Source organism: Lissotriton helveticus, chromosome 1_2, assembly GCF_964261635.1.
Source record: "Lissotriton helveticus chromosome 1_2, aLisHel1.1, whole genome shotgun sequence".
NCBI lineage: Eukaryota > Metazoa > Chordata > Amphibia > Caudata > Salamandridae > Lissotriton > Lissotriton helveticus.
In genome coordinates, this window is record NC_136058.1 from 46,549,956 (window position 1) to 46,577,057 (window position 27,102).

A 27,102-nucleotide genomic window follows, 5' to 3' on the forward strand; every position below is an offset into this window, starting at 1 on the left:
CACAGAATATTCAGCAGGATTGTCAGGTATTTTTAATGTATATGTTTGATGTATTACAAGATGAAGGAGTAGATATAAAAAATCTATTTGGCCTTTCTTATCAATGGCAACATGACTGTGATAACTGTGCTTCATCAAGTACTACTAGAATAGACTCTGAAATATTTATATATTTAACTTTACCAGACTGCAAATCAGTGTCTTTCAATAATCTAGTTAAAGCAGCGGATCACAATATGGTGTGTACCCAATGTAAGTCTGCAATGCTGTCCACATTATTTCTACAAAATTATGGTCACTATGTTATTTTAATGTTCCAACGAAGTAGACCTGATGGAACTAAATTGACAACTTCTATTAAAAATTTTGTGGCTTCTCAGTTATCGATATCAGGAAGAACCTTTGCAACTGTAGCTATTATTTTTCATGACGGTCCTTCTACAACATCAGGGCATTACACATGCTATTTAAAAACTTCTAAAGGTTGGACCCAATGTAACTACAATAATTTGACTTTCAAACAACGTATGCCTTTTGGTTTTATAAATTCATACCTAGTGTTCTTACAGCCAAAATTTAGGTAAAGGTAATTGGCCTATGAAGACGGGAGGAGTACTCATATATACTCATACATCTGACACTATTTGGCCAAATGGAAAGGTGCAAGAATGAGTAAAGAGTCATGACTGAAAAAAAGGAGTATATTAAATTTTTGAAAATATTTCAGATGTTCTTGGAGCTTTTCTTGTAGAAAGTCGATGAAATGGATTTCTAAGTGAACAGCAAAATACTATGTAACGAGAAAAGGACCTCCATGATATACTATTTGGCCTCAAGGAAAAGTAAGTCAATCAAAGATTAGCGTACATTTGTCGTTTGTCAGTATGTAAGGTTTTTTTTTAAAACACAATCTTTTAGACTGTGGTTTTTTTTTCCCGCTGTCATATGATGAGTAATTTGAACTCACTGCTTTAAGTGAAATTCAATATATTCTGAGAACAGCAAAAATAAACTATGTAACATGTTGTAGAAGTTAATCTATACTTTGGATTGTGTAAATTAAATTGTATTCCCATTCTCTGACATCCACTCTCCCTCGCTTATCTTTGTTTGCTTCTTACTTTTGACCTCTTCTCTCTATTTTTCGTTCACTACTTCTCTGTGCTCAGTGCCTCACTCTACTTGTGTTATTTTCACTTGTGTTTATCTAGATTCTATCACTTCTTTTACAACAACTTCACTGCTCCTCTCTCGTCGTTCTTCATCCCATTTCTTTTACTCTGGTTCCGTTACTATCCATCATTTCCTTTCTTTCAATGTCCTTCTCTTTACTTTCATCACCAAATTATTTTTTCTCAGTAGCACTGTTTTAGTCGTGTTCTCCTCTCTTTCCTTTTTTTTGCTCACTTACTTTTTTTCTTTTCTCACTCATTGTACTCCACCTCACTCTGTTTCTCTCTTAGTGTGTCTACCTTATAACTTCCTTAGTCCATTTCTTTCAATTGTTGTATATTATTCTGTCTCCCTTCATCCTTTCACTCTATCACTTACTCTCAGTTATCTTCTATTCCTCATTCTTCTAAATGCATCATTAATTAGACTGTTTTCTGTCTCAGTCATTATCTTTTTACTTACTTGTGTTTCCTGATTTAGTTTTGCTAACTCACATTGTTTTAGTATCTTTCTTACCTTCAGTTCATTTCTCTGTACTTCTCTCTCTTTTTCTTAGTAAATCTATATGCCTTACTCATTGTAATTTGCTCTCCTTCTATTTCTTTTTCCCTTTTTTTGTCCTTCTAACTTAGTTTATTTCCCTTTCTGCGTTCTTCACTCTCACTATATTTCTAAATAGAGTGTTATGATGTTTTTAGCTCTTCATTTGTATATTTTAATTTAAAATACATATTTTACTAATTATAACTTATATTTTTTTTCTCTCTTTCACAGATACCAACTGTAGTGAAAAAAAATAAAGTTACATTTATTATATGGTAAGTATGACAAAAAAAATGTAGTTTGTTATCACCCTTTGCTTTAAGGTCACTAACATTTTCTCAATCTACCTCACTCCTGTGTTTTTACTCTGCTTCTCTCACTTATTTTTATTCTCCATGTTTACTCCCCTTCCATTATTTACCCTCTCTTTTTTTAAATGTTTTTATTGAGAGTTCGTGTATTCATATCACATAACAAAATACAATTCATCCAGATGCAAAAATACGATAAACCAAGGCCAACAAACATAAACCAATTATGAACATGAATGAATATAGAGAGAAAACGGGAACTAAAAAAGGGAAAGGATTTTTCCTAGTTAAATTACATTAAATCTTAGCCATTCTTTCATTCCGTATCCCCGCTAGCAGCATTCTAGGATAGAAGAAACTGTACAGAGAAAAAAGGCCTAAGACAAGACACTTTAGTTCCCGTTCAGCTGACCCCTCATCCTTGTAGTTCTCCAACTAGCCACTGGTGCCCAAAGCCGTAGCCCCATCTCTCTTTTTTTTAAGCCCTTGAGTTCATATAGGGCACCCTCAATGTTGTGGATACCGAGAAACCTACATAGCCACATTTGAAATGTTGGGGCCTCTACATCTTTCCAGGCGGCTGATATTAATATTCGGAGTACTGCTGCTGCTATGAAAACTAAGGCTTCCTCCTCAATCCTTAATTTTAGTTTAATATCACATCCGATAATCAATAATGTTGGGGATAAACTTATTTTAACTTCTAGCAGCCCCTCTAAGAAGGCCGTTATCTCCGTTTTAATTGGTTCCAGTTTCTCGCACCCATGAAACATATGTACAATATCTGCAGGTCCTTTTCCACATCTAGGGCAATCGTTGTCAACCCTCTTCCCCCAATCAAATAGCTTGGATGGGGTATAGTACAAATTAAATAAAGTTTTAAAATGTTGAGCTCTAAGATTGGAGGAACGCAAAAATCGTTTATCAAATGTAAGGGCTCTATCCAAATCAGTCTCTGGGTCCCCCAATTTTAAAGCCCAGGCTGCCTCGGTCTTAAGCTTATCATCTGGAGAGCTTTCCATAAGAATTTTATACAGTCCATTAATTCTGCGCCCCCCCCCTTCAGATAGTCCAGAAGAGTACTCCTTTTTCCCAAATTTATTCGGGGTCTTACTGATCTAATTGTGTTTACCACCTGGAGATATTTATATTCTTGCCCTTCCTGTAATGAATATCGCAACCTTAGGTCATCCAGTGATCTGCAAGCATCTTTTACCATTATTTGCCAGAGTGTTACAATGCCTTGATGCTCCCAATGTTTCCAGAATCCATCCATACACAAGTTTGGGAAAAGTTCAGAATTCCATAGAGGAGTATGATGGTTATACCTTGGAATTCCCATTACTTTCTGCACTGATGTCCAAACCCCCACTATACCTTCAAGCAATTTATACCGTGTTTTGTTATAATACCTTCTTTCCGTTCTTCTCAAGAGTACCCCAAATGCTTCGTTACCCAATGCCAGCTGAAATATGGATGGAATATCATCATGGCCCCTTTCCTGTCCCATCCCCTCCTGATCAAAGAGTATTGCCATTTCCGTAAGAAGGCAGGACCAATGATAATTCCTAATACTAGGCACACCTAGCCCTCCTCTTTCCTGGGGTAAAGACATAAACCTGTTTGATCTTCTGATCTTGCCATATTGCCATAGGAATTTCATAAAAATGGCTTCAATTTCCTTTATTAGTTTATCCTCTATTTTAAATGGGATAGATCTGAGTTTATACAAGATCTTGGGAAACATAGTCATTTTAATGACGTTGGCCCTGCCTATTATTGATAGATGTAGTGTATTCATCCTCTTTAAATCTTGTTCCATTGATTTCAAAAGTGGTGTAAAATTATCTCCAATTATATTCCCTGGTTGTGAATTGAGTGTTATACCGAGGTACACCACCGAATTAACATACCTTACATCCCGTTTGATTATATTCTTGGAGCACAGAATTTGGGTCTTGGCTTCGTTTAATCGGTATCCTGAGCATTTCCCAAACAGATTTGTCATGGTCACTATTTCCCTCATAGCGGACTCCGGGTCGTTCGTAATAATAGCTAGATCATCCGCATATGCGAGCAGTTTTGTTTGAAATCCTTTTATGATTACTGGTTTTATCACCATGTTAGACATTATTTGTGTGATTAATGGGTCTATGTACAGCGCAAATAAGATAGGGGAGCAGGGGCAGCCCTGCCGAGTACCCCTCGTTATATTAATTTTTCCAGAGCTTCCCCCCATCAGCTGGATCCTAGCAGAGGGAGTAGAGTACATTGCCTGTATGGCCTGTCGGAACCTTGGTCCGAACCCCCTCTCCTCCAACACTTTCCACAGAAAAGACCACCTTAACCGGTCAAAAGCCTTTTCCGCATCGAGGAGTATCATCGCGGCCCCCTCCCCTCCGGCAGCACAGATGTCAAACACAGTAATCACTCTTCTAATATGATCCGTCGTGCCTCTTCCTGGGATGAACCCATGCTGCCAGGGCGAGACCAAAGCCGCGATGATCCTCCCAAAACGGGTAGCCAAGATCTTGGCATACAGCTTGTTGTCGGCATTGACTAGGGAGATAGGCCTATAGGACCCTGGATTTTCTTTGGGCTTGCCCTTTTTGTGGAACACCACGATAGTGGTATTCATCCATGACTCCGGTATCTTGCCAGTTATCATGATCCCGTTAAATAGGTCTAGAAGAAGAGGGGATATTTCCTCCCGCAGACACTTATATATTTCAAGTGGTAGCCCATCCGGGCCCACCGCCTTTCCTAATGCCAGACTTTGCAATCCTCCTATTACCTCCTCCATGGTTATAGCCTGTTCAAGATCATCCCTCTCTTGCTGACCCAGTTTTACGCCTATACTTTCCCAGCTGTTAATTGGGGCATCTGTCACCACCTCCTCCTGATATAGGTCTTGATAATACCTTCTGAAGGCCTCTAAAATTTCGGCTGGTTCCTCATATACTCTCCCTTGTTCCTCTATTTTTGTAATTATATTTTTTGACGTGACCTGTTTGATACGAAGCGCTAATGCCCTCCCGGCCTGTTCCCCTGTCTCGTACAACCTGGTTCTATGTGTATGGGATTCTGCCGCTGATTTTTTGGCCAGTTGGCTCTGTAATCCCGCTTTAATGGTATTCATCCTTTCGAGACTTTCCAATCCTTGTCGCCCCTGACATATATCCCTTTGATGCTGCATTTCTGCCTCACTCAGACTTTCCAGTAATTGCTCCCTTTCCAACTTTATCCTTTTCCATTGTCTACTGGTGTAGCTAATGGTCTCCTCTCTTAGCCCTGCCTTATAACTGTCCCATACTACCCCACGGGAGGCACTATATCTATTGGCATCAAAAAAAGCCTTTGACCAGTTTTTAATATATTCAATGTAAACGCTGTCGGTTAATAGTTTCCTATCAAAAGTCCATGGTCTGGGTCCTTTCGTAGGTCGGTTAACATCCATTATTATTACCAGGGGGTTATGGTCAGACATTATCATTGGACGTTTAGAAATTTTAACTTTGTTCATTTCTGTAGCTGATACGAAAAAGTAATCTAATTTACAGTATTTATTGAAGGGATGTGAGAAGTAAGTAAACCCAGTATCCAATGCTTCTTTATTACCCCAAACGTCTCTCAACCCATGTGACAGCAACAGCGCGGATATGGCTCTATATACCCTGGGTTTACGTCCAGTATATGGGGTACCATTAGTAAAGTCTGCCGAAATATTGCAATCTCCACAAACTACTATTGGGGCTGGCCAGTTTATCAATTCCTTCTCGATAAAATCAAAGGTCTCTGGATCATCCGAATTGGCTCCATAAATTGAACAGACAGTAAATCCTAAGTTCATTTCACATACAGCCCACCTGCCGAGGGCATCTGCCTTACAGCGCTTAATGCCTCCCAGGCCCGCCTTCCCAATGATGGCCACCCCCCTTGTAGTAGAAGTTTGAGAGAAGCAAGACAGAATCTCGAACCCTTTTAACTTAAGCCAATGCTTTTTCTTCCATAGCAAGTGAGTCTCTTGTATCGCCAGGATATCTATATCTATTATTTTAAGATATTCCTCAAATCTGCCCCTCTTCTTCCAGTCGTTCAAACCATTAATGTTTATGGAGCCAATCTTAAGCTTAAGCATATTCCTGGACCAGACATTGCCAACTTCTCATACGACAAAATAACATATTAGATATATAATTGCAACACCACTTTTTTTGTACTTTTAGAATTGAATTTATGTGTGAATTAGTAACACGTGCTCTGTTTTCTTTTGTGTTTACTCCCCCACATCCCAACCCTCCCCCCTCCCACTCCACCCTTACACCCCCCCTCCCTCACTGGCCCCTCGCCCACCTCTGTGGCGTGCTCAGACTAGGTCTGTGCCTGTGATCGGAGCAGCGTTGCCACGAGGACTCAATACATACTGCTTAATGGCCTTAATGGCCTTGGCCACAGAGCTCATATTTACTACAACCAAACAAGGAGTAGCAGAAAGTAGCAAAATACCAAGGTTGACAATTCCATTCATTGCCTAGACCTTAAAAAAAAAAACATCCTTGCAATACCGCCATCCTTTGCTATACACTGGTGGATTCCGGGTTGGTGGTAGCAGCCCGGCGCCATTGGTTGAGAGACTGCATAACGGCAGACCTGACTACAATTGCTCTTATTTTAACTTGTATTTTCTTTTGGGCCATATTGTGTTTTTAATTGTCACTTTGTCACTCTGTGCAAAGCGGTGATTACAACTGCCACTTGCACGCGCGAGTGCTTTTAAATTTGTATGTGTGCAGGGCGGCTGATTAATAGCGCCACTCGCACTCTCACCTGAATTGCGGCCCCTCTGCCTCGTTCCATCGCGGCTTCTGCCGATTGTGTGGAGGGCGGCTCACTTACCGCGGCTCCTAGTGCCGGTCCGGTGGTGGGAACGGGCGCCATATTGGGAGGAGTCAGAGAGTGCAGGGACCTGTGGCAGCGGTCCAGTCGCTCGAGGCTCCCTCCCATAAAACGATTGGGAGTCTCTTTTCACTCGTGGATTCCGGGTTGGTGGTAGCAGCCCGGCGCCATTGGTTGAGAGACTGCATAACGGCAGACCTGACTACAATTGCTCTTATTTTAACTTGTATTTTCTTTTGGGCCATATTGTGTTTTTAATTGTCACTTTGTCACTCTGTGCAAAGCGGTGATTACAACTGCCACTTGCACGCGCGAGTGCTTTTAAATTTGTATGTGTGCAGGGCGCCTGATTAATAGCGCCACTCGCACTCTCACCTGAATTGCGGCCCCTCTGCCTCGTTCCATCGCGGCTTCTGCCGATTGTGTGGAGGGCGGCTCACTTACCGCGGCTCCTAGTGCGGGTCCGGTGGTGGGAACGGGCGCCATATTGGGAGGAGTCAGAGAGCGCAGGGACCTGTGGCAGCGGTCCAGTCGCTCGAGGCTCCCTCACATAAAACGTAATGTGCTGGAGGGAGCGCAGCGGGCGCGACGGAGGCGCGCCGGAGTCGCGCTAGAGTCAAGCTCGTCTGCGCTCGTCCGCGAGCGTCCGGGGCTAGGGGCTAAGGACCTTGTTGGTCCAGTAGTGTATACATCCGCTGACCTGTTAGCGTTGCGACCCACTATTACCACATGCCCCCCCGTACCCCTTAACACGGTGAAACGGACATTTCGCTTAGGCATTACTAATCCCATTAATATAGCTATGGACCCTGGCTCTAATTATGCGGTGTTGGAAAGTACGGCTGGCACTATTTGCAATTTTAAATGTGTTTATTTAAACACTCGTTCTATGCCCAAACATCAGATGGACATTTTCTTGCTGCTATCTGATATTAAACCGGATTTACTCTTGTTGACCGAGACATGGCTTACACCGGATTCTTTACCGAACATCTTGGCTGCCTTGCCTGCTGAGTATTACATCATGTCTGTGTCACGACCGGCAGGTAAAATTGGGGGCGGGGTGGCCATTATCTCCAATAAGAAACATCAACTTAGACAACTCTCCTCCTTGAATTTACCTAATGTGGAGAACATTGTTGCTAAACTGGATACTGTTAATGGGACACTTGTGGTGGTTTTGTTATACCGCCCGCCCCAAAATATGGCTATGTTTCCTGCCATTTTCACTGAGCAATTGGCCATGCTGACCACTAATAATTCTAAATTACTTTTGATCGGGGATTTTAATCTCTGGTTTGATAATATACTACTAGACCCCCTAGCAGCTGAAATGAAGGTCCTTTTGAGTGATCTGAATTTAATACAACATATAGACACTCAAACTCATCAAAAGGGCCACAGTCTCGATCAAATCTGGTCATTGAACCTACCTATTGATTTTATTGATATTAAACCATGTAGTTGGTCTGATCATTTTATTATTAGTTTCTCTTTTTGTGTCGCGAAAGCCCCTCAATTTAAACTGAAGGCTACCAGTCTGATTCGGAAATGGTCCTCTTTGGACATTTCAACTTTTTAAAATTTGTTAAAGTCTACCTTGCCAGAACAGAGCTTGGATGTGGAGATTGCTGACTGTAGGCTTCAAGAATGGCTTAATTCGGCCATCAATGCCTGTGTCCCTCTCACTCGCTTCGATAACTCACGCGGTGCGGGCGCACATAGGTGGTACACACCGGAGTTGAGGAAACTAAAACTTGAAGTGAGGCAATATGAGAGAACATGGCGTACCAATTACTGCCCTCATGCAAGGACTGCATATTGTCTAATTCGTAAAGCCTACCAAAAGACACTGCACACTCACAAAACTGATTATTTCTCTTCTAAAATACTCAATGCGACTAATAAGTCGAAAGAAATTTTCAGGATTGTGACTGAGCTGTGCAATGATGAAAGAACTTCTCCCCCAGTTGTCCCTTCACAATCCCTCTGTAATTCCTTGAATGATTATTTTTATGACAAAATAGTATTGATTAAGGATACTCTATCCAGGCTTCCAGTTTGCATGCCGATAGATGATACCTTTTTTAATCCCCTTACTTTGCATTCTTTCCCTTCAATCACTGACCAAATCCTTCTAGATTTGCTTACCAGAGTTAAATCTGTATCTCCTCAGGATGTCTGTCCTCCTCAAATAATGAGGGAGATTGGTCGGGCAATCCCCAATAGCCTACTTCCTCTGCTCAACAATTCCCTGATGTAAGGGACTGTTCCGGATAGTTTTAAACAGGCCTTGCTGATCCCTCTAAAAAAGAAACCCGGCATTGACTCTTCCGACCTCTCAAATTATAGACCAATATCGTTACTGCCTTACCTTTCCAAAATATTGGAGGCCCATGTGACCAATTGTCTATCACGTTTTGTGGAAGCCTCTGGTTACTTACAATCTAACCAGGCAGGTTTCCGGCCTGGTCATTCCACCGAGGCAGTGATATTGGCCGTTCAGAACACCTTGAGGTCTAATGCTGATGGGGACCTGCACCAGGCCTTGGTGTTATTAGATCTGTCCGCCGCGTTCGACACGGTTGACTATACCATCTTGGTCAACCGTGTCGAACAGGCTGGACTTCGAGATTCGGCTCTGGCCTGGATCAGGTCCTTTATTTCAGAACGCACCCAGTCGGTTCGTCTGGGTTCTTTTACAGCCCCTAAAAATATTTCTTTCTGTGGGGTTCCCCAAGGATCTTCCTTGTCCCCTTTATTATTTAATTTGTATATGCGGCCTCTTTTGCTCTCCTTACAACAGTTTAATGTTGATGTATACAACTATGCAGATGACCTGCAGTTGGTTTTTGTCTTAAACGCAGACAACGCGGCTGAGGATTTTCGAGCAACCATGTCCTTTATTCAAAGGTGGATGTCTTTAAATCACCTTAAGCTAAATCCGGGAAAAACTGAGCTTATTCTACCTGGGAAGAGTGAGATCAGTTGGAACCCTTGTTTTTGGCCATCGGACATGGGCTCGCCTCCAAAAAAATCCCGTACAACAAAAAGCTTGGGAGTGACTCTCAGTGAGGACCTTTCCTTGGAAAGTCAAGTTGGAACAGTGGTTTCCACGGGGTTTTTCCAACTGAGGAAGATCAAGAAAATAGCACATCTCCTCACAGGTTTGGCCTTAATTCAAACAGTCAGTGCTCTTGTCCTCTCTCACATCGATTTTTCAAATGGCCTCTATTTGGGGGCTCCTATTGGCCAGTTGAAAAGATTGCAATACCTGCAAAATCAGGCAGCGAGACTTATTTGTAAAGTCCCGAAGTGGGAATCGATTAGACATGGACTGGAGACCTTGCACTGGCTGCCTGTGGAGCAGAGAGCAATGTTTAAGGTGGGCTGTATTGTGTTTAAGGCTTTGGAGGGCAAGGGCCCCATGTTTCTTAGACAACTGCTGCGTAGATATCAACCTCTGCGCAGCTTGAGATCTGCCCACAAAGACCTACTTGAGGTTCCCCGTTTTAAAAGGAAACGTCAGGGAGGTAGCAGTTTCCAATTTTTAGCTGCCTCATTGTGGAACTCTCTCCCCCTGACTTTGCGACACAGCAGGGACCTCCTCACCTTTAGGAAGACATTCAAAACTTTTCTTTTTTCTCAGGTTTATTGTAAGTAGTGATTTGTGTCTTTTATGTACTGTTATGTTTGATTCTCTCCAGCGCCAAGAAGCCTTCGGGCGTATGTGCGCTTAACAAATAAAAAATAACATAACATAACATACACTACCAATAGCATCATATCCCTTCATATATAGGCATCTGCTGATGCATTCTGATATCTATCTATCTGAACACCCAAACCCTACTTGAGAGCACAAAAATTCCAAAATGAGATTATATTGAGTTCAAAAACTCCTTAGCCTTAATTTATGATGGAAAATATAAAGTCTTCCCATGATGGATTATTTTGAGCTGTGCTGGGTTTATGAGATAGACTTGAACTTTTTTGTCCTGGAAGGGTTTAATTAGGCTGTCCTGTTTTCAGTTTCTATTTTTGGTAAATTCTGGTGGGGTTTTTTCAGTGTTTTCAATATCTTAAAAAACAGTTGTTATCAGTGGTTACACATTTTCACGCCACTAAAAACAACAGAAAAAGTGTTTTTACGGTGTTTATGGAACGTTTTGCTTTTATCATTGCTTGCTTTCTGCACTGAAAGAACATGGTATATAGACAGTGTACGTATAGTGTATATGAGGTCCAAAGAGATTTTTGCAAATTAATCTTATTGTAGTACACCATACAATACTTCTTCAGTGAGTCTTTGGTCATGTGCGCTCGCGCTTTCCTTCCCATGTAAACTTCTGTGAAAAGGCCCTCTCAGCATTCATAGCCCCTTGGGCTGAGAACCGTCAGCTATGGGGCACAGTTGGGATGACACTTTCTTTGATGCCACATAAAGCGCAAAATGATAAATATTTGCATTTTAGTTCCTGGGCATAAGAAAAAAGTGCACCAGAATGGACTAAAAAGTCAATAAAAGGCCATAAAACTGAAAAAAGTAAAAGGAAGTATAAACAATATTTTAGTCGCATTCCTAAAGAACAAAACTCAAGCAGAATAATGTTAGCCAGTCTTTCTTACTGCTAGCTTGTATAACAAAGTTACATTTTATTGACCCCTTCAGTAAGAACAAAATGACTCTTTCACTTTCTTTTTCCTTTCTTTGAATGGCATTTACTTTGTCGTTGTGCAGGTGTTTTTTCAGTGTTTATATGTTTTCACCGGTGAGGGCTATTTTTCTTTCAGTGGGGTTTTATCAGTTATTATAGGTTTAAACCTAAAACCCCACAGCCTAGGTTTAATCAATTGGCGTAACCTCCAACGCCTTTCTACCGTCACATGGCAGAAATCGGGTCTAACAAAAAATGAAAACGCCTCAATTGTTCTCTTAGCGTCTGGTCTAGCCTTTTCCGCTATAGCCTGGCGCAAAATGAAGTTCCCCAGAAAAATCAAGATTGCCCTGGGTTTATCTCCTTCCCTGGAGTTTTGATTTATCTTAAACGGGGTTCTATGCGCCCGCTGAATTTCTGACTCCCAACACCAACTGTCCAGTTCAGGAAATGCTTTAGCAAATAATTTGACGACAAAGGCTCTCACATCCCCCCCTCCGATCCTTCCGGAATCCCCAAGACCGTGAGATTGTTTCTCTTAAGCCTATTTTCAAGGTCCTCCAGTTTCCACTGTATGTCCTGGGCTTGTGCCCCATACGATTCCACCTTACTAGTGGCAGCAGCAGATTCAGCCTCAGTGGAAACCACTCTTTCTTCAAGGTTCAAGACTCTATCATCCACTATCGCGCATGTCTTTGAAAGTTTCCTCACAACAGTTTTTATCTTCCTCATAGCCGCTTGGGACTTACGATTATCCTGCCTGGTCTCTTCACGATGCGCAATTATTTCCTGATGGATTGCCTCTAACATAGACCGTTGGGTGGACTCAAAATCCTGATTTTGAATCGGTGACCCCTGAAGCAAAGTAGTAGGAGAGTGGTCCCAAGCCAGCCCCTTCTGCTCGTTTTTTTTTAAAGAAACTCCTGGTTTCACCGCAGTTGCAGGGGTATCCTCCTCCAGATCAATGTCTGACTCTAGGTTACTGCAGTCTATATCTGAGCTGTTCCACCCTCATCTTCTGACCAGTCTGCTTCTTCGGCCACTGAGTGGAAACATTCACTAGAAGTCTTTTCACTTTCAGTATTACTCATTACCTCAGTTGGAATAATATCATTAGTCAAGGAACTGGCTGCAACGGGATTAACCTCAATTATATCTTGATTTTTAATTGCGCTGCCTCCCATGACCTCCTGTTGTTCCATTACTGTTACAGGTGCTGAACCAGGGATAACAGTGGTAATGTCTACCTGGGTGTTACTCTTATCTGGATGGACACCTGTGAGCATGTCAGACGTGACCACCGCCATAGCCATTGTTGGGTTTATGACACTAGGATCCGTTGCACCAGACCCATCAGTACCTTCTTGATCTATTGGGCTGACTTCATTGCCCTCGGGATCATCTTGAGCCCCCAGCACTATCTTGCCTACAGGTACTCCCACCGGTACTCCAGGTACCCCAGCTCCTTCTTCAGCCGAAATTGCAGGCACTTTCCCCCCTTTCTCCTTACCACCACGGACGAGCATCTCCACTATACTGACGCTTGCAGTGGTAGCGGTGTTCTGGCGGGTCCTGACTGCTGCTGGCTTGATCTCCTTCGCCGGGGGTTGAACTCGCGCCGGTGTTAAGCCCTTTATTATCTCCGCCGGCTCCTCACTCCGTCCGGAGCTGCAGTCATTAATTACCGCGGGAGTGCTCACAATTTCGCCCACATTCTTCTTCTTGGACACCTTTCCACCGATATTGATTTTAGGAGCCATCCTGCCGCCTCGATTTCCAACCCTGAATCCGAACGCCTTCCCCCGCTTGATTCTCACGGGCCGACAAGGCGTCCCTCTTCCAATGAGGACGACCGTGAGCACGCTGGGTTCACTCCGCCTACTGACTCCGCGAACTCCGCTGTTGCTTGACTCCAGCTCCGACAGCAGGAAGACTGAGGCACCCGTCGCTGCAAGCCCTCGAAGCACAGCGGGTGACAGCATCAGCCGGTAAATAATCATTTGCTTCCGTAAATGTAAAAAAACTGTTATGCGGCGGCTCTGAGCTCTGAGGCAAGTCCATTCATCACTCCATGTCCTCGCTCACAATCCGCTGCTGCTCAGCCGCACAGCGCGGCCGCCATCTTCCCCTTGAGAGTTACCCTCTCATATTCAACTTCTTTTGATCCCTATTCTTTACTTCACGTACCCTCTGTTCCCTTCCTTTGCTTATTTACTCATTCTCTTTTTCTTAATTATTTACCTTACTCCTACATATATACCTCATCCCCCTCCCAACACATACACATACGTGTAACATACACCCCACACACACACCACACCTACACATCATACACACAAAAAAACCTCACACACACACTCCTCAAAAACACACACACATTCCATACACACACATACATTGAACACATATACACCCCACACTCATACACTTCTCACACATATTTCACACACCCTCATCTCTACCCACACCAAAACACTCCACACAACCACACCCACAGACACACCTTACACACCCACACTTTGACCTACACCCACTAACTCCCTGTAAGTCACACACACTGCATTACTTCTCTTTTTTTGCTGTTGTACTCAAGCCCATTCAGGTACTGTTCCTTTTACTCTCTTTGTCTCTCACCATGTGTTATCCTAATTCAATATTTCTCCCTCTATCACCCCTCTTTACTTTTACTATGGGTAGCGCACCGGGGAGTGTAACAAGGGGAAAACAAAGAGAAACAGTAAAATAATATTTTAGAGTGCTTTGAGGTAGGGTAGCTGTTGTGTTGTGTGGGTGATTTACTTACTGCACTCCTTCCACTCCTTTTCTCAGTACCTCTGTTCTCACAGTTCTTCATTCCCGTTCACTCAGTCTGTCTATCTTACTGTAATTGTCTCTGTCTCTTCACTCTTTCACTACTTGTTCATTATGCTTTCTCCCTGAAGTTCAAGCACATTACGTTATTTACATTTCTTTGCTGCTTCAATTATATCCTTTCTGTTACTTCTTCTTTTCTTCTTTTAGTTTTTTTCTCTGTCAATCCACATGTTTTAACTTTATTCGATGTTATCCATCTTATTTCATCCCTCTTTATTTATGCACACTACTTTTTTCTCTCTCTCCTTTACCAGTGTTATTTAAATCTGGTTCCGTTATTACCTTTTATTTGTACATCATTTTTTCTCTTTCCTTTTACTCTTTACAGACACTCACATTCTTCATGTACCTCTGCTTTAGTATTCTTCTTCTCTCTTTCTTTGTTTCACAGCCTTATATATTTTTACATTTTCTCTCTTACACTTTGTTATATCTTTTACACTGTTTTACTATGTATTACACAGTACATCTGTGTTGCTCTCTCTTGCTGTCTGTCTCTTAACTTTACTCTCTCTTTCTCTTTCTTTTATGCTCTCCTTCTCTTGTTTTTTTTTGTGTTGCGCTAACGGGACGCTCACCGGTGCGCATACCGGGAAGCGCACCCATGAGAAAAATGAAGTGAAGAGTGCTAAAAATGTTAGTAATTTTTGTAAAAATGGGAGGTAGTTCTGAAAAGAACTTTTTTTTTATGTTTTTGTTGTTTTATATTTTTTTAATTTTTCTGAACCTTTTTTTTTTTTTTTTTTAACAATGTAATGTTTTTTTTGGTTTTTTTGGGGGGGAACAACGAAAAACAGGCATTAGAAAGGGCTCCACAGGAGCAAAACATTTTTTGGGGGGGCGTTTTGAGCACTTGTGGTTTTCAAATGCTCTGTTTATCAAATTGATACTCATATTTGCACATGAGAGTAGGTCACCACAATAAAGGCACACTATCTTCATGTGCACAAAATTCTGTTGGATGTTTGGGACCGTTTCCCTCGCCTCTGGTCCCAACAGAGTTACCTGTGCCGATGTACTGGCCACAGGAGTTGGTGGGTTGTCTTGGAGGTGAAGCATCTCTGCAACGCTGTAATTCAGTGGATGCCACCTCTGCATATGACGGTGCATAGTATAGTTACCATAACTATACTTTTTGTCTGTACCTCTAGATAAAACATCTTTACAAATGAGGCATGTCACATGTCGGGCATTCACTTTTTTTTGGCCTCGAGGAAAATAATAAAATTGCCAAATAAAACTGTCTTTGTGGTGGGATTTCCGGGGCTCTTCACGTAAGAACTGCCTCCGCTCTACTTCCTCTTCCTCTTCTTCTTCCTCTTCCTCCTCTGGGTTGGGAAGGAACTGTGGAGGTGGTCCTTCCTTCCTAGGTGGTTGTGGTGGTGGTGGGGGTCCACCAGCTGCAGCTACTACAGATGCCATTATTTTAATAAGCAAAAACAGGTCTTCCTCTCACAAAGATGAAAGTCAGAGTGAGGAAAGAAGGAGGGGTTTTCATCATTTGGGAAAAAAAAGTTCTAAACCAATGAAAAGTGTTATTTACAGGTCACATGACCTGTTACGCTTACGTTACGCGTCCCGCTCCGCGCCCGGAGCACTTCCGGTAAGCTGCGCTCCGCGCCTCGTTCGCGCACCGGAGCACTTCCGAGTGCGCGAACGCGGCGCGTCATAAGACGCATTACGCGGCAACGCGATACGTCGTGCTTACGCGACGCGTCACAATGTTGTTCTCGAATGCGACAGTTGGGCAAACGGTACGTTTCCCGGAACGCGGACCGGGTCGCGGCATAAAAATTAGCTAACGGGAAGCTACCCCGTGCGCGGACCGGCAGCGAAACTAAAAAAAATATATATATATATACATAAAAAAATATATTAAATACATATAAAATATATTTTTCCTTTAAAAGTAGAATACATTTAACAGCTTTTGATATTTGCTATTAAAAAACCATTGAAATTCACTGAAAAACCCATAGGTTATAGACCATATATAGTTAGGAATTAGCATTTACAAAACCTTGAAAATTCACTGAAAAAACCATAGGTTATAGACCATATATAGTTAGGAATTAGCATTTTTAAAACCTTATTTTACTCACACAAAACCATTGAAATTCGCATATATAGTTAGGTGTACTAACTATATATTTCGCGCACCCGCAATCCACTGCTGATGATGTCACATATTACTTCATTCATGACATGGTCAGTGACATCACTGATGACATCACTGATGACATCTCAAACTCAATATTTTGGCATATAGATATTTAAAATATTTTAACTGTTCTCCACATTTTCACAAACTTAAGTTTACAGGCGTAGATTTCCACACCTATATGTGAACACCTACACCTAGGTGTGAATCTACTCCTGGATAGAGTTCACCATTTCCACATGCTGATTTTCCTTTAAATTTCTATTTATTCATCTACAAGCCGCTCAAATGAGCCGCTCTTCATTTATTCAACGCAAAACAATGTTTCAGTGTTTCAAATTATTTCCACTTTGGTAAATGCTGAGAAGTAGTAAGGATTCATTAGTCTAAATACAGTAATGAATTAATGTTTTGTACAGAATGACGTTACATTTATAAATGTTGTCACCATTTTCATGCAAATATAATTACACATAAGCTGGACCACTAGTCAGGATTAGTGCCTCCGTTTTACAAATGTCAAAATATGAAATTAGCGCATCATAGCAGCCTACACAACAACACTTTGTTTATTCTTCTGAATGTTTTCTTCTGAAAATGTGGACAGCATACTGGAATTGTTCTGCACTGTTATCCTGAGAAGTGATAAATCAGAAGAAACGTCACGCAGTGCAGGAAAACTGTGATTTCATGCAGCCTTCAAGGCACAGTGAGGCATCCCTGATGGATATCTGCCTTTCCAGAAAAGCTAATTCACGCCTGTTTAAAGTTTTGGGATTTTGCAAAAAACATTCTTAAAGTTTGAAGTGTCACATTCAGCAGTGCTTATTGCGGCGAAATATGAGACGTACTAATCGCTGAATTTAATGTTGTTGTATTATGTTAAGAATTCCCGAGCTGTTCTTGAAAAGACACAAGAACGTTTGGGACTTTTAAATCTGTTCACTTTTGGCATCTTAGAGGAGTACAAACAGAGGCAGTTATGTCGGAATGCTTCTCTGAAATAGTAATATGTATATATATATATTACAACAGATCCCCCTCAGGAGATGAAACGAGTCGCAACACCAACTTGTCTTCATCCATTTATTCGTTCATTTTTTCGTGCAGTATAACAGGACAAGGCATCTTTTCTAACATGTTTCGTTTCTGCTTGAAACTTCTTCAGAGGTGTGCCTGCTACCAAATCAGTCTTTGGTTCACCACAGGTGAGGCTTTAAAAGTTATTTTGCTACCGATGGTCCCGCCCATTTTGGAATCACTTCCTTTTCTTTAGTTGCATTGTGGGACCTGTGGTTTCCATATGGCTGATGAATTTTTACCCTCCAGTGGGTGGTGCACAATAGTCCCGTTATGGTTACAAACCCTTTTAGCACATGTAAATCCGTTCCGATTTATTTTTCAAGTCGCCTCGATGTCAGCCCACTTTCATGACTGACGGAGGGCCATAATACCGGAGTCCAGTCCCCGGGAGCACCACAATCCCCTCAGTCCGTTTTAGCGGTTCCAACAATTTTGGTTCAAGTTCGGGTTTGTCTGGCGCTTCATTAGGCTTTCATTTTTTCAGTGAATATATATATTCACTGAAAAAAACATAGGTTTCACACCAGTTATAGTTAGCTGGAAATTTTACTCGCATAAAACCATTGAAATTCCCAAGTTATAGTTAGTTGGACTCACTATAACTTGCGCGCCTGCAATGCACTGCTGATGACATCACATATTACATCACTCATGACATGGTCATATGACGCACTGCGTAAGCGCACCCGGAAGCACGTGAGCGCATACGATCGCGCAACGTCCTGACGCGCGTACGCTACGCACCCCCGGACGCGGTCCGGAACGCGACTACGGGCGCGCCCCGGGGCGCGTAGTGTAAGCGCGTCGGGTCATGTGATCTGAAAAAAACACTTTTCATTGGTGCTGATTAGTTTTGGTTTCCAAATTATGAAAGCCCGGATCATGTGACTTGAAAATAACACTTTTCATTGGTCAAGAACAGTTCTGTTTTACAAATGATGAAAGACTCCACCTTGTTTTCTTATTCTGACTTTGTCCTTTGACTGAGGAAGACCTGTTTCAACAACAAAGAGAATTTTGTACTTTAAAATGGCTACAGTAGCAGCAGCAGCTGGAGCATCTGCACCACCACCACCACCACCACCACCAAGAGGACCACTACAACAGTACATTGGTGGTCAAGAAGAGGAGGAGGAAGAGGAAGAGGAGGAGAGGAGAAGATGGCTGGCTGAAGACAATACCCCATACCAGCCAAGGCCACACATTGTATGGGAGTTTTTTCAATCCCAGAGGGCAAGAAAAAAGTCAATGCGGCCAAGGTAACTTGCCTAATCTGTGGCTCAGAACTCTCAAGGGGCAACCCAAACAAAAAATATTCCTTTGGTAATAATACCATGATTAGACATATGACCCGCAAGCATCCAAACAACTATTCTCGTGCAGAGATGAGGGAACTGGCCAGAAACCTCCCCCAGTCTTCAAGGACCACCTCCAAAAGAAAGCAACCCACTCCATCGGGACCAGAAACAACGGAGACGATGCCTTGCATTCAACAACGATTTGAAGATTTTAGAGTAACATGTATTTACTGTGGTAAGCTCATGTCCTATGGTGAAAAGAGCGTAAAGCTCATCGTCTTTGCTGGTGACAACCACAATTGCCCCAAAAAAAACCTATTTTTTTTTCCGTTTTTGTTTTTTGCTCCAGTTGAGCCATTTTCAATTTCCTTTTTTTTGTTTCTCCCCATAAAAAATATATAAAACTGTTCAGAAAAGCAAAAAAAGTACAAAATGTTCAAAAAAACATTAAAAAATATATAAAAACAACAAAAAGAAGAAAAAAAACAGTTCTTTTTAGAACTACCTTTAATTTATAAAAATAAACCTATATTTTTAAAGAATCTCTGTCAATTTTTTTTCCTCAGGGTACGCGCACCGGGGCGCGCACCCCCAAAAAAGAAAAAATAAATGAATGAAGGAGTTAGCATGAGGGAAGAACACAAAGAGAGTAATGTTAAGAGAAAGAGAGCTAGAGGGAGAAACACAGAGGGGTTGTTTATTACATAGTAAAAAACAGAGAAGGTGTAATAGGGTGAAAGTGAGAAAAGTAAAATGAATAAGGGAGCGAAAGAAGGGAAGAGAGAGGAAGAAGACTAAAGTAGAAATAGTGGGAGAATGTGAGTGGGTGTTGAAAGGACAGTAAAAAATGGGGAATGAAGGGTAGTGACGGAACCGGGATAAATGAACAACAGTGAGGGAGGGTGAGAAAAGAGCAGTGCGTGTAAGAAAAGAGGGGTGAAAGAGGGTGAAAAATTGAATTAGGATAAGACATGGGGAGTGACAAAGAGAAAGGACAGAGAGAGAAAAGGAAACAATGCCTGAATGGGTGTGAGTGAAACAGTAAAGAAAAGTAAGTAATGCAGTGTGTGTGCCTTATAGGGAGTCAGTGAGTGTAGGTCGGGGTGTGGGTGTGTAAGGTGTGGCTGTGGGTGTGGGTGTGTGGGGTGTTTCGGTGTGGGTGGAGGTGAGGGTGTGTGAGATATGTGTGAGGGGTGTGTGGGTGTGGGGGGTATGTGTGTGGGATGTATGTGTGTGTATGGAATGTGTGTGTGTGTGTGTGTGTGTGAGGAGTGTGTGTGTGTATGAGGTGTGTGTGTGGTATGTGTGTGGGCTGTATGTCAGAGGTGTGTGTATGTGTTGGGAGGGGGATGAGGTGTGTGTGTAGGAGTGAAGTAAATAATTAAGAAAAAGAGAATGAGTGAAGGAGCAAAGGAAGGGAACAGAGGGTAAGTGAACTAAAGAATGGGGACTGAAAGAAGTTGAATATGCGAGGGGAAATAGGGAAATTGGAGTAAACATGGAGAATAAGAATAAGTGAGGGAAGCAGAGTAAAGAAACAGGAGTGAGGCTGGTTGAGAAAATATTAGTGAGCTTAAAGCAAAGGGTGATGACAAACTAAATTATTTTAGTCACATTTACCATATAATAAATGTAACTTTAATTACATTTTTTACTACACTTTGTATCTGTGAAAGAGAGAAGAAAAATAAGTTATAATTAGTAAAATATGTATTTTAAATTAAAAGATACAAATGAAGAGGTTAAAAAGCATAACAGTGTATTTAGAAATAAAGTAAGAGTGAAGGACATAGAAAGGGAAATAAAGTAAGGTAGAAGGACAAAAAGAGAGAAAAAGAAATAGAAGGAGAGCAAATTAGTAAGAGTAAGGCATATAGATTCACTGACAGAGAGGAAGAGAAGAACAGAGAAAGGAACTGAAGGTAAGAAAGATACTAAAAGAATGTGAGTTAGCAAAACTAAATCAGGAAACAGGAGTAAGTAAAAAGACAATGACTGAGAGGAAAATGAGTCTAATTAAGGATGCATTTAGAAGAATGAGGAATCAAAGATAACTGAGAGTAAGTGAAGGAGAGAGGATAATATAGAAGGATTGAGGGAAAATGAGTGAGGAAGTTAGTAGACAGACACACTAAGAGAAAAACTGAGTGAAGTGGAGTACAATGAGTGAGGAAAGGAAAATGAGTAAGGGAGCAAACAAAAGGAAACAGAGGAGAAGACGACTAAAACAGTGGTACTGAGAGAAAATAATTTGGAGATGAAAGTAAAGAGAAGGACATTGAATGAAAGGAAATGAGGGATAGTAATGGAACCAGACTAAAAGAAATGGGATGAAGAACGATGAGAGAGGAGCAGTGAAGTTGTTATAAAAGAAATGATAGAAGGTAGATAAACACAAGTGAACATAACACAAGGAGAGTGAGGCACTGAAGACATAGAGGTAGTGAACGAAAAATAGAGAGAAGAGGTCAAAAGAAAAGAACAAACAAAGATAAGCGAGGGAGAGTGGGTGATTTATAGTGATAGAGTGCGCCAATACTGCTGAGTGAGTAAAGAGGAATTACTAAAAGAGCAAAGGAGGAAAATACGGAAAAGGGAAGTAAAGCAGAAAGACTGAAAGCTGAAAAGTTATGCAAGGGAGAGAGGGGATGCAGACAGTTGAAATGAGAATGTGGGGTTGTGAAAGAAGTGAAGTAAAGGAACGGGGGTTACAAAAAGTGAGAGAAAGACATGATAAGTGAGTAAAAAGAGATGAAAGAGGATAGAAAAAGGAAATTGAGTGTCGGAGAATGGGAATACAATTTAATTTACACAATCCAAAGTACAGAATAACTTGTACAACATGTTACATAGTTTATTTTTGCTGTTGTCAGAATATATTGAATTTCACTTAAAACAGTGAGTTCAAATTACTCATCATATGACAGCGGGAAAAAAAAACACAATCTAAAAGATTGTGTTTTAAAAAAAACCTTAGATACTGACAAATGACAAATGTACACTAATCTTTGATTGACTTACTTTTCCTTGAGGCCAAATAGTATATCATGAAGGTCCTTTTCTCGTTGGAAAGTACTCTGCTGTTCACTAAAAAATCCATTTCATAAACTTTCTAGAAGAAAAGCTCCAAGAACATCTGAAATATTTTCATTATTTTCATATACTCCGTTTTTTCAGTCATGACTCTTTACTCATTCCTGTACCTTTCCTTTTGGCCAAATAGTGTCAGATGTATGAGTATATTTTCAAATTAATTCTAAGAAACTCTGAAATTACCTTTTTTCCGACGTTCTGAAAGAAAGGCCCATACAACATTTTCACTATACTTAAGTATTTGTAAAACCATCTCTGACACACTCATGTTCATCATTTTGTATAATACTAATATTACTTACTATGAGATCCACTTACAGTACCTATATGACAAGTCAATTTTTTATATTACCTGGATCACTTTTACTCAGAATATATTTTTAAACAGCAAAATAACCTTTATGAACTGCTCCCGTCTTCATAGGCCAATTACCTTTACTTAAATTTTGGTTGTAAAAACAATTTTTTAAGCCAAAAGGCAAACGTTGTTTAAAAGTCAAATGAGTGTCGTTACAGTGGGTCCAACCTTTACAACTTTTTATATAGCATGTGTAATGCCCTGATGTTGTAGAAGGACCAAAGTTGCAAACAGAAGGGGGAGAGAGAGAGTCAGTGGATTCAGTCTCCCTGGTCATGCGAATAAACAAAGTAGAATCCACTCAGAGTGGTGGTGATCCCTAAAGTGATGGGGAACACACAGTGTTGTTTAAATGCCCCTCACACACCAACAGGCCCCTTGGTGTCATGCTTCATCATCGGGGCCTTCGCACCTCTCTGCGGGATGCAGCGTGCTATGACTCGCGACTACGCAGGAGCACTAAGTAGTGAACTATGTGAGGGGGTGTGTTTATTAAAGGAGTGAGTGAGGTGAGGTGAAAGTGAGTGGTTAAAAAATACCTGGCACGTAGGTGAAAAAATTATTGTATTAAATCCTCGGCTGGTATTAGTAAAAGAAGTGCAAAGTGGGGTTGTAAAAATACATGTTAGGGTATTACAACCGCCTCAAAGTGTCAACATGTTTCGGAGCGCAGGGGCTCCTTCTTCAGGACAAGGATAAGCACAGATCCTCCCCTTACTCACATGTAAATGTAAAAGTGTATAAAAAAATTTTTTTACAACAATGTGTAATGTACCTAACAATGTTTATATATAGGTAGGTTCAGTTGCGCCCAATTGGTGGAAAGAGAGAGAAAAAAAAAACAGGTTTATAAAAGGCTTACTTATAGTTCTCAAAATCAAAACCTCATGAGCCTATGCGTGTTATTCCTTACTGCTCAGTAAAGTAACCTAAAAGACATTAATATGTGGGATTTAGTTTGTTGTACACACAAACTCCCTTAAGCATCAAGGTAGTACTTAATGTCATGGCCCAACTCACGGTTACTGCAAAAGCTAGTTGCCTGCCTTCCCTCAACGCGGCTCCGATGAAGTGAGCGTGGGAACGCTGGTGTCCATTTTATACTCTCCTAATTAGCAATTAGTTGGTTGTGGATTGAATGATAGGACCCGGGAAATGCCCAAATACGGGGACTGTTATAATGTAGATCCGGATCTGGGCGCCCGGTTAAGCGTTTGGAGACGCGCATTCGTGCATAGACCTAAGCTTAGTTGCGTGTGCGCATGCGTCGAGGCGAGTGAAGCCGCGCATGCGCGTACCATTAACACTAATGGGAAATGCGGTGTAAACGCGCATCTGTATAATTAAAGTACTGATCAGAAGCGGTATTAATGTACCCAGGATCGGCCAAGCGCTGTTTAGGAATGGATGTCTAAGCAAGGGGAATGCCCGATAGAGTCAAAATATGTATATCTGGACCCAGGAGGTTAAGAGAGAGTGAGCCTAAAAGTAGTGTGGTCAATTTGGCAATGTTAATAGAGATATATCTTGGGGAGCAGTTTAACCATTACGGAACCTCCGTGATTACCCCATTGACTATGGCCATCACATACCGAGATGAGATGCAGAGTTCAAAAAAGCTGGCCTGATATAGCTTAACTTGAGAAGCCCTGTTTAACAATGATTCCCAAGCTGATATAATTTATCTTAGCAGATTCCAAGGAATGGAGTCATTGAGGCCGGTAGTATCGGTCCCAAGACGGAACACCCACCGTTGTTCCTTTTCCAGAAGACCTGCCTCAGACTGTAATTGCTCGATCACTGTCCACTGTAACTCATTGACACAGTGTTGATGTTCAATAAAGTGGGCTGACATTTTTGTTGTAAGTTTTTTGCACCTAATGTTACTTTTGTGCTTGTTGAGTCTTACTTTCACTGGTCTTGTTGTCATTCCCACATATTCTTTGCCGCATGGACATGTTATCAAATATACAACATTCTTGCTGTTGCAGTTCGTAAATGCACGTTGTTCCCAATTAGTTCCATTGGAAAAAGTAAGAGTTTGGCTTTTTTTGGTGAGGTGACAATTATTGCAGTTGCCACATGGATGGTGGCCCTGTACCCCCTGCAGTCTTGGCTTTTTTTCTTTGATAGGACGGGGTCTTGTGTGGACAAGCATGTCTCTCAGGTTCCTACCCCTTCTGTGTGCAAAAAGAGGTTTCTCCAGTTTTAGAGTACCACTTGTTAATATACGCCAATGTTTATTGACCAGTTTCGTAACCTGATTGGTTACTGGACTGTATGTGGTAACACAGACTGTTCTATCCGCTTGGTTGTCTCTCTGAGGGTTATCCTCCAGGAGGGCCTCTCGGTTGTTATTTCTGGCTCTTTTCATAGCCTTCTGGATCACCTGGTCAGGATACTTTCTCTGTCTCAGTTTCATGCTGAGATCCTTGGCCTGAGTTTTATATTTCGCAATGTCACTACAGTTCCGACGTAGGCGAAGAAACTGTCCATATGGTAAGTTCTCCCTCAGATGACGCGGATGAAAGCTGTCAAATCTGAGGAGACAGTTCTTGGCCGTCGGTTTGAAATGGGTCTCCGTCTTCAAGACGCCTGCCTCATGATAAATGTTCAAGTCCAGAAAAACCATGGTACTGCTTGACATTTGGTAGGTGAATTTGAGGAATGCATTCTGGTTGTTAAGCCAATGCATGAACTCAGAAATTGAGTTCACATCTCCTTCCCAGATAACCAAAATTTCGTCAATATATCGTCGCCATGTAAGAATCCTCGCCCTGTAGGGGTTGTTTGAATGTAGGATCTTAGAGGATTCCAGATGATGGACATAGAGTCCCGCCAGACTAGGGGCAAAAGTGCTGCCCATGCTGGTCCCGTGACTCTGCCAAAATAGGGTGCCCTCATATTCAAAAAAGTTCTTGGTGAGCGCCAGTGAGATACATTCCATCACTACACTGCGAGGGGTATGATACCTCCAATTGGTCGAGTGTAGTACTTCTTCAATAATCTGTAAAGTCTCATCATGTGGGAGGCTCGTGTAGAGACTCTCCACATCAAGGCTTAGAAGCATCTGAGAGGTGGGATCGAAAGTCTGATTTTGTAACAGTTGAAGTACTGCTTTCGTGTCTCTCAGATAGGTTGTAGAAGGACCGTCATGAAAAATAATAGCTACAGTTGCAAAGGTTCTTCCTGATATTGATAACTGAGAAGCCACACATTTTTTAATAGAAGTTGTCAATTTAGTTCCATCAGGTCTACATCGTTGGAACATTAAAATGACATACTGACCATAATTTTGTAGAAATAATGTGGACAGCATTGCAGACTTACATTGGGTACACACCATATTGTGATCCGCTGCTTTAACTAGATTATTAAAAGGCCCTGATTTGCAGTCTGGTAAAGTCAAATATATAAATCTTTCACTGTCTATTCTAGTAGTACTTGATAAAGTACAGTTGTCCCAGTCATGCTGCCATTGATAAGAAAGGCTAAAAAGATTTTTTATATCTACACCTTCATCTTCCAATACATCAAACATATACATTAAAAATTCCTGACAATCCTGCGGAATAATCTGTGAAAATTGATTTTGACCAGAACATATGTCTAAAAGATTTCGAATTTCTGAAACACTTTCTATTTTGCTCTATCACTGCTACATTTCTCAAACACGGAATTCAACAAACAACAGAATCTTTGATCCCGATTTTCAACAATCTGTTCTTGTATATTTTGAAGTAAAAAAACAACATTAACCACTACATTAGCACAGCAGTTGACACCAGAACTCTTTTCAAACTGAAATCCAACAACATCTTCAACAGAATCCTTTTTCTTTCTCCTTACAATTACAGTTTCATCTACTTTTTGTCTTTTTGCTACTACCTCACTGCAATTATTCTCATTTCTTCTTTTTCGGCCTACCACACGTTTTTCAAACAGAGGATATTGAGACAAATGTGGAGCATACTCTCTTCTTAACCTATTGTATTCTTTAACACAATCTAGATCTGCACAAATCTTTGTTTCATCACACTCAATCAAGTAAAATCCTGATAAAGTTCTGACTCGTGATAATGCCACATATGCCATACCCTCATTAAACACAGAACTTCCAATGTTCACCAAAGCGCTATCTACACTTAAACCTTGAGACTTATGAATTGTCACCGAATATGCCAAACAAATAGGAAACTGTTTTCGGCGAACATATAAGTCTTTCACAAGCAAAAATCTAGCTGAACAACGACAAATTTGTTCTATTTCATCAATGCCATCAAATTTAATTTTTAAAATTTCAATTCAATCTCTATTTTTGTAATTCACAAAACCAACAACATGACCCATTGCTCCATTTACCAGACCTCTTTCAACATTTAAATTCCTTCTCAAAATGATACGACAATTTAAACACACATTCAGAGTCTTTTCAAAACCAGCAGTTTTAGATATAGTCTTCTCTAATGAATCCAATTTTGAGTTCAAGTTTTCAGACAAAATAATTGTTGCTCTCATATGTTCAATTTTATCTATAGCTTCCAGTTTCACTATCTCTTCATTTTCTAACTTTAGCATTTTGTTGTTGAACATGGAACATTCTTTCAGAGTTGGCATCAAACATATGCCAGATTTCTTCTCGTTAATTTTCTTA